Below are 12,128 nucleotides of genomic sequence, written 5' to 3' on the forward strand. Positions count from 1 at the left end.
AGCAGCGCTGCCCGGGCAGGGCGAGGTCCGTCCCTCCGGCGCCGCCGCGGTGCAGGTGCCCGGATCCGCCGGCGTGACGCCCCAGCTCCCGCTGGGGCGTTCTTGGGGCCGGCCCCTCTCCCGGAGGCGAGATCCGAAATCCACCTTTTTCCACAAACACGGGCGCCGCATGCGGGAGGTGTGTGTGGGGATACCGGCACGCTCCCCACTTCCCACGTCCTTCCATCTCTTGTTTTTTCCCCACTGCACCCGCGCTGTGCAGGACGAGTGCCCACCCACTCTTGCCCTTGGCCGGTGTGGTGGGGTTTATTACCGTTATTTACGATTGTTTTCATTGGAATGGCAAAGAAAAACAGAACATGCGGAGTGCGGGTGGGCACACGCTTTGCACGGGCAATCGCCCTGGCTGGGCACGTCCCCTGTCGCTCCCCCTGCCCGGCAGAGCCCTGACTCGCTGCACAGTCCCGGCAAGGGCCATGCGTATCCAAGCCGTCCCCCACCCGCGAGGCCGGCGCTCCTGCCTTTTGCTCCAGGATCCACCAGCTCCTCTCTGAAGGGCAGCCATGCTGAAGTAGCAGGGAAGATCTGAGGGGTTGGGGGAAGCATGCCACAGGGAAGTGCTGGATGGTGGCCCACTTTTCCACAGTGCTTTTGCCTGGCTTTCTTCTTCCCGTGTTTGTTTTTCTTCTTTTAGCCATCTACAGGCACACAGAGAGGGACAGTGGTAGGCAGGACACTCCCCCCCACCCCCGGCACAAAGAATTGTGAATTTGAGGTCAAAGCGGCCATCACGTAGGCTGGGATGGGATTTCTCCTCCTCCATGTGGTTTGCAAGGATGCACCACGGTGCAGGAGTACCTCCCTGGGGAGGCACAGGTGAGGGCAAATGGGATGCTTCAAGAGGCTGTCCATGTGGCAGCCGTCTTGTCCCCTTTTGGGTCGGCCAGGTTCTTACTTGGCTACAGTGACTTATGAAACCAAAAGGATGGTTAGCTCTGCCTTGTCTCTCCTTGGGATGGAGGCAGAGCTGGGATGCACTGAGGTGTGATGCATGAATGTCTCTTTGTGGCTGGTGCAATCCTTTAGCAAAGCCACGTGGGCAGGTGGCAGTGGTTGGGCACACATGGGATGCCAGGAAAATACCTGGCTGACATCCCAGCTGTGAGGAACAACAGAGGTGAAATCAAAGTGCTGGGAGGACAGTAAGCTTTAAAAATGTGAGTTACTTCAAGGAAGTTACCTTATCCTGCAGCTCCCTTTCCTGCAGCAGTTAAGTAGGGTACCCACCACGATTTCACCTTTTGGTCTTCAAATCCACATGAGTAGGTGGACATCTGGAAATTGCCACTGAATAAGGCTCTCCAATACAGCCAGGGATGGTCAGAAAAGTAACAGTACCCTTCTGGAGACTTTTCCTTCTCGTTGGTGTGCAGGTTTTGCAGGACAAAACAATGAATAATAAGAAGATCCTGTTCCATTTGGCAAGTAGTCAGCTGTGTATCATGACAGGTGGTTTGTTTAATGTCACATATCCGTGGTGGTACTGGTATGCCTTTTTGCTCTCCACTGCTTTAAGTTTGCGATCCTTTTTAAAGCCGAGCACACATTGTATCACCACCCTGCAAATGCCCTTTCCTATTTTCAGCTTTCAGGTGTTGGAAGCTGCCAGCTTGCCAAAGTGAGTTATGGACAATTGGCATGAGACTGCCAGAAGCAATAGTAGGGAAGTCACAGCCTCCATGACACCTCACTCATACAAAACATAACTTCAGGTATTTATAGCCCACGTATAAAGAATTAGGCAGGATGGTGCTTTCTTCATCGAGGGCTGCAATGGGATCCCGATAAGGCTCAGCAGAGCAGTGCCAGGCAAGGCAAATCTGTCACTGTTTATGGCCACAGCAAAGTGGGAACACAGTCAGTTGATTGCTTTCCAGGAAATGGCTGGAAGACTTGTGACTGGCAGCTAAGGGAAGGCAGGACAAAGCATGAGGCCATCACCACTGAGCTCTCAGGAAACCCTGAATCTCATTTGTTTGCCACTCCTGATCTAAGCCATGGTTATTTAAAGAAATCTTTTCACTCATATTCTTCAAAGTCTTCTGCATATGAGTTGGTTCCTCAGTCAGACAGCAAGAAAGCAGGGCACTGCATATCAGGAGAAAGCCGGAGATGGCCAGGGGTGGGAATGAAAGCAGCAGGATTCACAGAATCGCTGCTCAAGTGAAGAATCGGAGTAGAGTTGAAAGCAGAATGTGACTGAAGGCCCCATCTAGGAGGAATCACTGAGAAATATCAAACATGATGATGGAAAAGAAAGAAAAAGATGGATCCTTGGTTAAGTGTTAACATTTTGGATTGGAAGGCTGGCTTGCAGATGTGGCTCTGTTCACTCCTTCCAGAGTGGAATGTCTGCTGAGTGTGGTGAAAGGAAGGAAAGGAGAATCACAAAGGAGAATCCCAGATGGTGTGTTTTCGGATATTTACTGGAAATGTTTAAGCTCGTTGAGTATTGGGGGTATATCCCTGCAACAAGATACCCAGGGCAACCAATTTCAGGGGGACTTGGATCTTTTTTTTTTTTTGCAACTTCAGAAATGTAATCCCTAACTCTCTGTAACTTGTCTGTCCCAGATGATTGTGGAGGTGAGTTTCTGTGTGTTCCCTCCCACGCTGACACAAAGCAGTCAGGAAAATCCAGGTCAGGACAGCTGCTAGGGTTATCTGATAGGAAATTTTATATTAGAATGATATCCTGGAAGAAATGCCCTTTCAGTAGAAATGATTATGCTCTGCTATTGAGAAGACAAGCCATGATTTTCTGGCTGCTCTCATGTTTGACCCCTTCAAAACTATCTTCAATCCCACCCTTTCCAGAGGCACCTGGCAATTGGGATGGAGGAGGGAACTATGGTGCAGAAAGTCCCCAGCTCTTTGCTGGATGGCTCTCCCTAGTTTCACTGCCCACCCTGAGGAAAACCAATGACAAGTTTGTTCCAGATGGGCACCCAGGAAGCAGAGAAATCTTATTTGGTCTCTCAACGTGCTTTTTTTTTTTTTTTGTTTTGCCTGGAACTCCCTTTGTGAGAAGAACACTTTGGTTTTTTTTGCTGTTGGGGTTTTGACTAAAAGGGAACTCTGTTTTTTGACGTGTGTTACTGAGAGACCTGTTATTCTTATGGGATTGAGGGGAAAGATTGGACACAAGAGTAACCATGGTCTGGTAATGAGATCCTCTGTGTATCCAGGTGGGAAGGAATTATCTTGGCAAGTTTGGCTGTTTGAACAGCCCCAAAGCCCCAAAGTCCAGACTATGGCAGAAAACATAGGATTAACTCAGTTTACTTAGTTCAATATCACACAAGCTTCCTAAAGCAATCACAGCTCCCCTCTGTTGGTCCAGACACTAGCCAGGCATTTTCCAGAGCTGAGCATCTAAGTCTCCTGTTCCAACAATCTGCTCTCACAGGGAAAGCCACTGTTCAGAGAGGTAGTGCACCTGGCATACAGGTGGGCAGCCCAAGTGTGGAAGAGATGACCCACTGGGGATTTCTTTCAGTGGTGGCCTATGTTACCAGGAATTACTGGAGTGATGTCAAAGCAAATCTGTATTGTGTTCCTAAGAGCTGGCTAGTGGCAGAAAGTCAGTGGAAGGGCAGAAAGACACATAGAATATGCTATCTCAATTAGTCTGTATGGGATTAATTTTTTCTTTGACAGGTTTCACAGGATAAACCATCTCTGTGCTGATTGCAGGTGGTTACTGTGCTGAGGATTGGGGTTACAGGTGTGCTTTATTAGCAACAAATCATTCTGAAAGGAGTTACCCAGGGCAAGGAACTTCCTTGAAGCACTAGGGGATATGTTAGAGGGTTTGATGTGCTTGCATCTCTTGTTGGTATGCCAGGAACCAAAGATGTACACTTAAAATTGCTGGTCAAAAGTAAGGAACACAGGCTATGCAAATTGTGCTACTCTCTTCCCACCCACATTTCTTTGTGTTTTTGTTAGATGGATCAAGATAGTAATGTGCTAGTATATTTTATTTTGATAATAATGAATGTGACTTTGTACCCTTTATCTGCATGATCTTATTAATGTGAGAATGTCTTGGGAAGCATGGCAAGCTCCTTTGTTTTACCCTTATATGCCCTCTCAGTGCAGTCTTTCAAACTTGTGTGATCCCAAGGGAGAGCCTTCCTTAAGTGTAATTCCACTGCAAGGTATCTTTTTTTGAAAAAGTAACTCTGCAAAAATGGGAACACTTATTAAGAACATTATTTCCTGAAGAGGCACGAGAGAATGTAAAAATACTAAAATAAACACACACATATGCAAATAATGAATCAAGCATCATTCCATTTGTACTTTGTCACATAGAACCCCAACACTACTCTTTACATTTTGGAATCAGTGGGAACCAGAAGTAACAAAAGGAAACATTCAGGTGCTTTTGACAAAGCAGTGGCATCTTCTGTAGTAAACGGAATAACACAAGCTTCAAATAGAGCACAGAGGTGGAAAGCAGTCACCAGAGCTAGGCTGTATGAACAAATATTTTTTCGTCTGGAGACTAAGCCATGTGCTAAAACTACTGGTTTGGGTTAAGAAAGATTTTAAAATTTTTTTTTAGGTAGAATGAGATGCTTTATTTAATTAAAAATTATCAGAAAGCAGTGCACATACTTCTAAGTATGTATTAGACCTGGATGAGTACACCTAAAGTGTTTGTTGTATACATTCTGTAATTAATTGAACTGGTAGTTGACAAGTAATTTATTTGAAGTCCACCAAATAATTGAAACTTATTATTAGAATGGAATGCTAAAAAAAAAAAAAAAAGAAAAAGATGTTTGATTACAAATATAGGCCTCAGTACTGATACATTTATACGCATGATTAAGTCATGCTTTTTGGGAGATCATTTCACACAGTACCCTACTCTCTTGCATCTGCATACAAACATTCTATTTTAAGTTGGTGAGGCTGTGCAGGAAGTAAGATTCTTCTCAGTATGAGTAAGGTTGACAAAATCTTAACTTCTCAGACCACTAGCTAATCAAATTGACATAACTTAGATCCAGCAACTGTCTGTACTTGGGACTGGATTTTCAGGTGATCACATCTTTACAGCGCAACAGTCCACTTGAGACACTGCTGTGTGTGAGTGTCTGGCTTGGAATTTAGTAATACCCAGTAAAAAACTTAATTACATGATTCCATTGATTAAGTTCAAATTCAATATTTCTGACTTGAAGAAAATGTTAGTAAAATGAACATAATGGTTATATAAGAGAAATGTTCTGTTGCAATGCTGAACACCAATTTAGATATGGATAAGCACGTACTTTGGATATGCTTATTGGACCTAATGGTATCATATGCAGCAAAATCTCTCTAAATCACGCGAGAAATACTGACTTTCATGGGACTACAAGAGTTCAGTATACAGCAAACAAGTGTGTGCAAAAATGGTATTGTAGTATGTAGGAAAGTAGTTGTTCCATATAATCACTATGGTCATTGAGGCTTCTCCAGCAACTCTGCCACTTAAAATTTTTATTTAAAGAAATAGGGAAGTTGTTTAGTCCTCCTCTTGATGATAAAGGGTTACAAGCAGCTGCCGTGTTGGAGTCATGTGTCATACATTGTCAGCAGACAGTTGCAGTTTCAGTTACATTTTCTCTTTTGATTTGATTATGTTCTTCTCCTAAATTAAATAATTATAATGTGTGTACTGTGTGGTAATGGCAACACCATCCATTCCAGGCCTTTAGAAATATGCTGCGGGTTGAGGAGAATTTGTAAGCAATAAACCTTTGCATCTCATTTGTCATTTTAGGCAACTTACTTTGCATACACCTTCTCCAGTGGTTTATTTTTTACAAGTATGAAGAATCTGGGAATCATTCCAGTCTGACCTGTCTTTTCAGTGGATTTTCACTGCCTTTCTTTAGCTGAGAACCTTTTTACTGCAAAGCTGTATTTTGAGGCTTTATATTTCAAACTGGGTCTCATCTCAATCCAGCACTTCACATTGTCTGTTTTCTGGAACACCGATAGGTTATCTTTGTTTTCTGTGGCAAGGGTTAATCTTGCTCAGACAGCCCATTCTCAGTGTAGAAGATGCCTATCTGTGCTTCTCCCTTCCTCGATGCTTGCTGCAGAGGAGCCTTGTTGCTATCACTCTCAAGATCAGTTACACACTTTCTATGTGGATTACTTCCTGTTTTCCTTCAGCCTATCATTTTGGTTGGCACCAGCAAATGTTGTTTCCATTTGTGTAAGTAGCTGTTTTGTGGGCCCTAGGATTTGGAAACAATAGACTTGATTCTAGTACGTTTTAAGTTTTGCTCTGAAGTATGTACAGTAAGTCAGTCAAACCCCTGAAAAATAATGAAATCTAAACAAATGTAAATATTCAAAATAGTTTATATTTCCTAAAATTACTCAAAACTCAAGTTTGGCAGCCCCTTATTTGGAAATATAAACCCTGTTTTCTTATCGGTCATATCTTTATGAGCGTTGCAAACTACACCATCAATGTTTTTTCAATTGTTTTTGGTTTCAGTTGTTTTTAGGCAGGCACAGCAGATGTATGTAATTTTTCACACTTTGCTGTTCTCATTCGTCAGCCTGATGATATCATACTCAAGCACTAATAATACTACTACTCGCCTTTTACATAAATTAGCACTTCACAGCTTCAGAGCGTAATACCAACATTACCTAATTACTCTAGAATTGAGCATGCACTCTTTTCCTTTTAGAGTAGAAGCTGATGGATTTAAATGGTCAAATGTAATCAGAAAGGAAAACAAGTCCTTTAATAGCTTGTGTAGTGGTCTCATCAAAACATGGGTATGTGTTCTCTCCTCTCTCTCAGTTCCAGCAGTGTAATTAAAATCAGACTTAAGTACCCAAGTTCCTTTCTCCTTCTGAAAGTCCTCCATAGACCTCAGTTTACCTCTCTGTAAAGTGGAAACAACTGATACCTTTCTCCTAGAAAATGCCTAGTAGAGATCTTTTTGGGGTAATGCCTAAGAATCACTACTGTGGTCACAAATATTTGACATCAAAAGATTTTACAGTTATCTTAGTTTTCTGCATTTATTTCAGATCATGAGTGGGGCTCCAGCCACCTTAATGTCAGTAGAAATAGTCATTATCATCACTGACTTCAGTGCAGGCAGGATCCACTCTGGCATTTTTAATCTCATCCAAAAGGTAACCCTTCTAATAGCCTTGTGTTCAGTCCCACCCAAGCAACAGGACAAAATTCTCCCATCTCATCTCTGCCTTCCCTGTGTCCTAAATATTCCACTCCCAGTGCCTCTTACCAATTACCTTTGCAAGACTCTTTGGAGGCTCTTGCTTCCTTTCTGCTCCAGGATGAATTATCCCTGCAAACTTTCAATCCTCATAGCTCTTGTCCAGGAAGATCACTGCAATTTTCCTTCTAAATAGCCCATTTCCTGCAGCTACGTGCAACACCCCCCACCAAATCTCTCACAGGGTGAATGGCAGCATTCCAGCAACATATTATCAATCCTAGTGAAGTAATGTTCTTCAACAACTTCTTTGCATAACCACATCCACTGCCTCTTTCTTCCTTCCAGACTCTGACAGCCCAGTAACCAATTTCCGTTCAGACAGAAAATGCTAAATCCAACAACTTCCCTCACTCTAATGCCCCTACAGGATAAAACAAACATCCTATAATTTGGTCTGGTATGGAAGGTGTTCAGCGATAGCATGAATATGTATTGGGGCTATTGCATCCATCTGAAGTTGTCTTCAAGATCTTAAGAAAAATACTTCCTCCAAGGGTGAAGGCTGACCTACACTTCTACTTCAGTGAGGTTGTCTGCTGTTCCAATCTCCTTCCCCCCCCACCACTCCCATGCCAGGGTAGGAAGAGGATTATTACTACTATGTGTACTATGTGTACATATTGCTTTTACTCCTCCAAGAGTTTGAGGAATATCCATCACTCTATTTTCATTTACAGATTTTCTAAAAGTCCTCACATTTAAGGGCAAAACTCCTGACAGTTTGCAATGTTTTGAACATTTCATTCATTGTCTTTCATGTATAAAGTCTCCAGGCTAGTTGACTGCTCAAGAATATTACTATTATTATTATTATTATTATTAATCTTGAATATTATATGGTCTTGAGTATTATATTAGGTGTTGCAGAACAAAACAAATGGCTCTGTGACTAATACTGCCTTAAACTCAGTCTATAGCTCTGATTAATGCTATTTTTAACTGTCGTGTTGCTTCTCATGTATTATGGCTAGCAATTCCTCACTCAGTTTTTTTTTTTTTTTTTGCACAGCACAAGTGAACTTGATTTCAGAAAGAACAAATAGCTAAAAGGACATCTGAAATTCAGTTACATGTATTTTGCCTGAAGATAGGTATTCATAGCACAGAAAAAGCTGCTGGTACACTAAGTTCAGTATCTGCCTAACTAGCAATGCCAATAGTAATGTCTTTTAGAGAACTCGTGATGGCATTCAACCATCATTCAACCATACCAGGCATTCAACAACACTCTACCTGAGGAAGGATTCCCTCATGACCGTACAACTGAGAGGACAAAACTCTAATATAAAGCAACTTGCCAGCTATATCATCACTGGTGGAGACATAAATCTGAGGGATTTGTGTCTTAACCCTGCCGACTCTTGAACATTGGAAATTGAAGGCTCTTGTCATTTTTATTTTCTGTACAACTGATGAAATGGTACCTCCGTGGCTTGTATAATCAGTTCGACTGATTACAACAGTTAATGGGCTGACTCTATTTACATGAGCAGAGAGACTGTGTTTCTTTTTTTTTAATGTATGTTTAAGTCTCATTGGTTTTGGTGGTAAACAAAGCTATTTACCACAGTAACAGTTTGTGACCAGTTTTCTACAGATTAGTTACAGTCTGCATTGACTGTAGTCACTTTTTACATGTTTCCTTATTATTGAACAAGGTACATAAACATGCCATGTGATGCATCCAGTCTGTCCTTCATTGAACAAACTTTCATGTACTCTTTCTTTAAAAGTTATCAATCTGCTCAGTTAAGGTGCTGAGATTCTAGGATGCACTGCAGTCTGTAACTCAGGACATCAGCAGCCCTTGGCATGATTGACCTCTACAAGGTCACTCGGTTTATTCTCTAGGCAGATTTCTCTTCTGCATCCCTCTGAGGCTGATGACTGAATTTTTCTATGAATGTTTTTAATATAATCATGTTACAATATTTTCTATCAACCATTTTTTAGTTACAGCTTATTTTCTGTGTTTGACCACTGCAGCACTGAGCAGACATCTTCATTAAGCTGTCCACACAGATGCCTCAATCTTTCTGTTGAAAGGTTACAATTAATTCAGAACCCATCTGTGTATATGAGTAGTTTAAGTCATGCCTTCCAAGGTGCATTACGGTGCACTCATCTACACTGCATTCCCTTTGCTGACACATTACTCAGTTACTTAGTGTTGTCCAGGCTTACCAAGGTGCCTCACCAGCGTTGTCTTGCCCACTGCTCTTATGCATCCAGCTTTTCTAGTAGGACCTCAATAAGTACATTAAACAATGCCACTGTTTGTATTGATCCTAGAGACACCCCACTACTTAAATGCTGTGAAGAGAACCAAGCAATTATTCCTGCTCTGCCCCTGTGTGCTATCCCCTAACTGGATTTGCATCCATGACTGGCAGGGTGTTACCCACTCTTCTGCTCTTGACAACTGGCTTTCCTTAGTAGCCTTTTGTGAACACTCTTTGTTCAAAGCCTTTGGACTGTTTAAGTAACATTCCCTGGTTCCCTGTTACCACTCCGCAAAATTGCTCAAAATCCAAAGAACTGACATCAAAGCCTTCTTTCTTTTCACAAAATTTTGTTTGTTGACCCAGAAGATTTTGTTGCTATGAGTGGTGTTTTTCAGTCTTCTATACAGGTGACTTTCAGGTCTGTACTACTGCAGTGCTGCTGCGATGGGGAGCTACTTTATAAACTAAATCCATTTCAGCAGGCTGTTGTGTTTTGTGTAAGTAGCAATCTCTGAAGAAGCAGTTCTCTCAGCCAGTCAGGAGCTGAAGAAAAAAAGATAGAGAAATGACGTTTCGTCATCAAGGATGCATCCAAATACCCACACCCCAGTTTGGGCCTTGTTGAGGGTTCACTTTTAACCCTGGGATTCCATGCTTGTGTGACTAAATTTGGTACTGATCAGAGGCTACCACGTTCTCCCTTGGGAAAATTCCTCAGGTTTCTGTTTTGCCTGCAGGAGAGACTTCTCTCAGACACCAGGTCTATCAGGCACATGAGCTTGGGCTTCCCTTCCCCTCCAGGGCTCCTCTCTGCCTGCCCTCCCACAGCTGCCTCACCCCAGCCTTGCTCGTCCCCGGTGCCTCTTCTCAGGCCTCACACAACAGCCCCTGCAACTCCTCAACCCTCAAGTGGATCACCCTCCCCTCCCTTGGCACCACCTCCGCTGGCAGCACCTGCCTGAGTGCTCCTTGCCGCTGTGCCTGTTGGAGCAGGTGGCTGTGCACATTTTGGGATTTGGAACAGGCTTGTCTTGGTGTCCCCACGAGCTGGGAACTGTCAGCCTGGAGGAGAGTTGTGGTCCTCCGTGGTCAGTCCCTTGGCTGGGCCCAGGGAACAAGCCAAAACTGTGTGCAGAGATCACCTAGCTTTAGGTGAATCACCTTTATTAAACTCTTCTTCATAGGTGTGGGGAATGGAAAATTACTTAGAAAAAAGAAAGGGTTTGAGACCACCTGGTGCCAGAAAATAATGGCACCAAGTACTAGAGACTTGTGACAGTGTGTGGGAAGTGGTGTAGCACTAGAGAGCAGAGATGCTCTGAAATTGAGGCCTTTCACAGGAAGGGACACACTTTCTTCCTTAAGGGGATCTGATGTGGGTGTTTGTTTTTGTTGGGTTTTTTTTTTCATTTTTGTTGGTTTTTTTTTTATTCAGAGGCTGTGAAGCACTGGTAAGTGCTGGGACAGAGCTCCTATTTAACCTTTGGCAATGTGGATGGAGTTGAAACAGTCACTGGCTAGGGAGCTCCATCTGCGGCTGTGCACCAAGCATCCCTGATACTGATGGGGTTAGACCAGCCTTGTAACTCCTCAGAGACTGCAGAAAAAAACACTGGTGCAGACAAGGCCACTGTGTCCCAAACAGCAGACACTGCAATTTTTGAAGGTTGACTTTCTTACTACTTGTTGGCTTTTGCTAGCAAAAAATAACAGGTTTAAATGGCAAAATCTACTGTGATTCTGGTCAACATAGGACCATCATGCCAGCATGGGGCAGGAGGCAAAATGGGAGTTCGGTAGTGTGGGGGAAAGGTTGGACCACCTATTTTGCGGACTTACACAACACAGAATAACTACATGGCAGAGCTGCAGATTCCTTCAAGTAAGGCGCAGCCGGATACCTTTTTCACTATTCTGTGTGGCAGAAGGGGAACTCTTACCCTGAGCAACTTGTACCCCAGTTCAGTTCCCTCAATGGAATATGCTTTAGGGCACTGTACATACTATATGTATGTAGAGTATAGTATACATACTATACTGTTGATACCACCTTGGTTTCCTAAAGTTTTCATTTCGTGGTATTCCAGTTTGGCGAATAAAAAGCTTAAAATATTTTTACATTCACTTTCACATTAACCTCAGAGTAGACCTTCCAACTCTGACACGCTGAAAATAAGTGACACTCATTTTGGATTAATTTTAAGGCACTCTTAAAAAGTATTACCTTCCCCCCTTCTGATAAAAGAATTTTGCAGTTAGTTTCAATGACCCATTTAAAATCTCATTCTGCTTTTGAGGTTCTTTTTGTAATCTAATTTAAATTTCTACTGCTTGGAAGACCTGCTAAGAATTCTTAATTGGTATATGGAACAGTAAATATAAAAACAAATGGCAAAGAAGAGTGGAAGAGAACAGAACAGTTAGAATGCAATAGAAACAAGGAGTGACTTTGTTGCCACTATTCTAGCAATGCAAGGTTTTAACAGCATGCTGAATGTCAATTCTCTTCCATAACTTTCTACCCTCTTCTTCTGCAGGATCTTTCCTTGCTGAATTATTTTTGGAATCA

Source organism: Corvus brachyrhynchos, unplaced genomic scaffold, assembly GCF_000691975.1.
Source record: "Corvus brachyrhynchos isolate BGI_N302 unplaced genomic scaffold, ASM69197v1 scaffold6, whole genome shotgun sequence".
Taxonomy (NCBI): Eukaryota; Metazoa; Chordata; class Aves; order Passeriformes; family Corvidae; genus Corvus; species Corvus brachyrhynchos.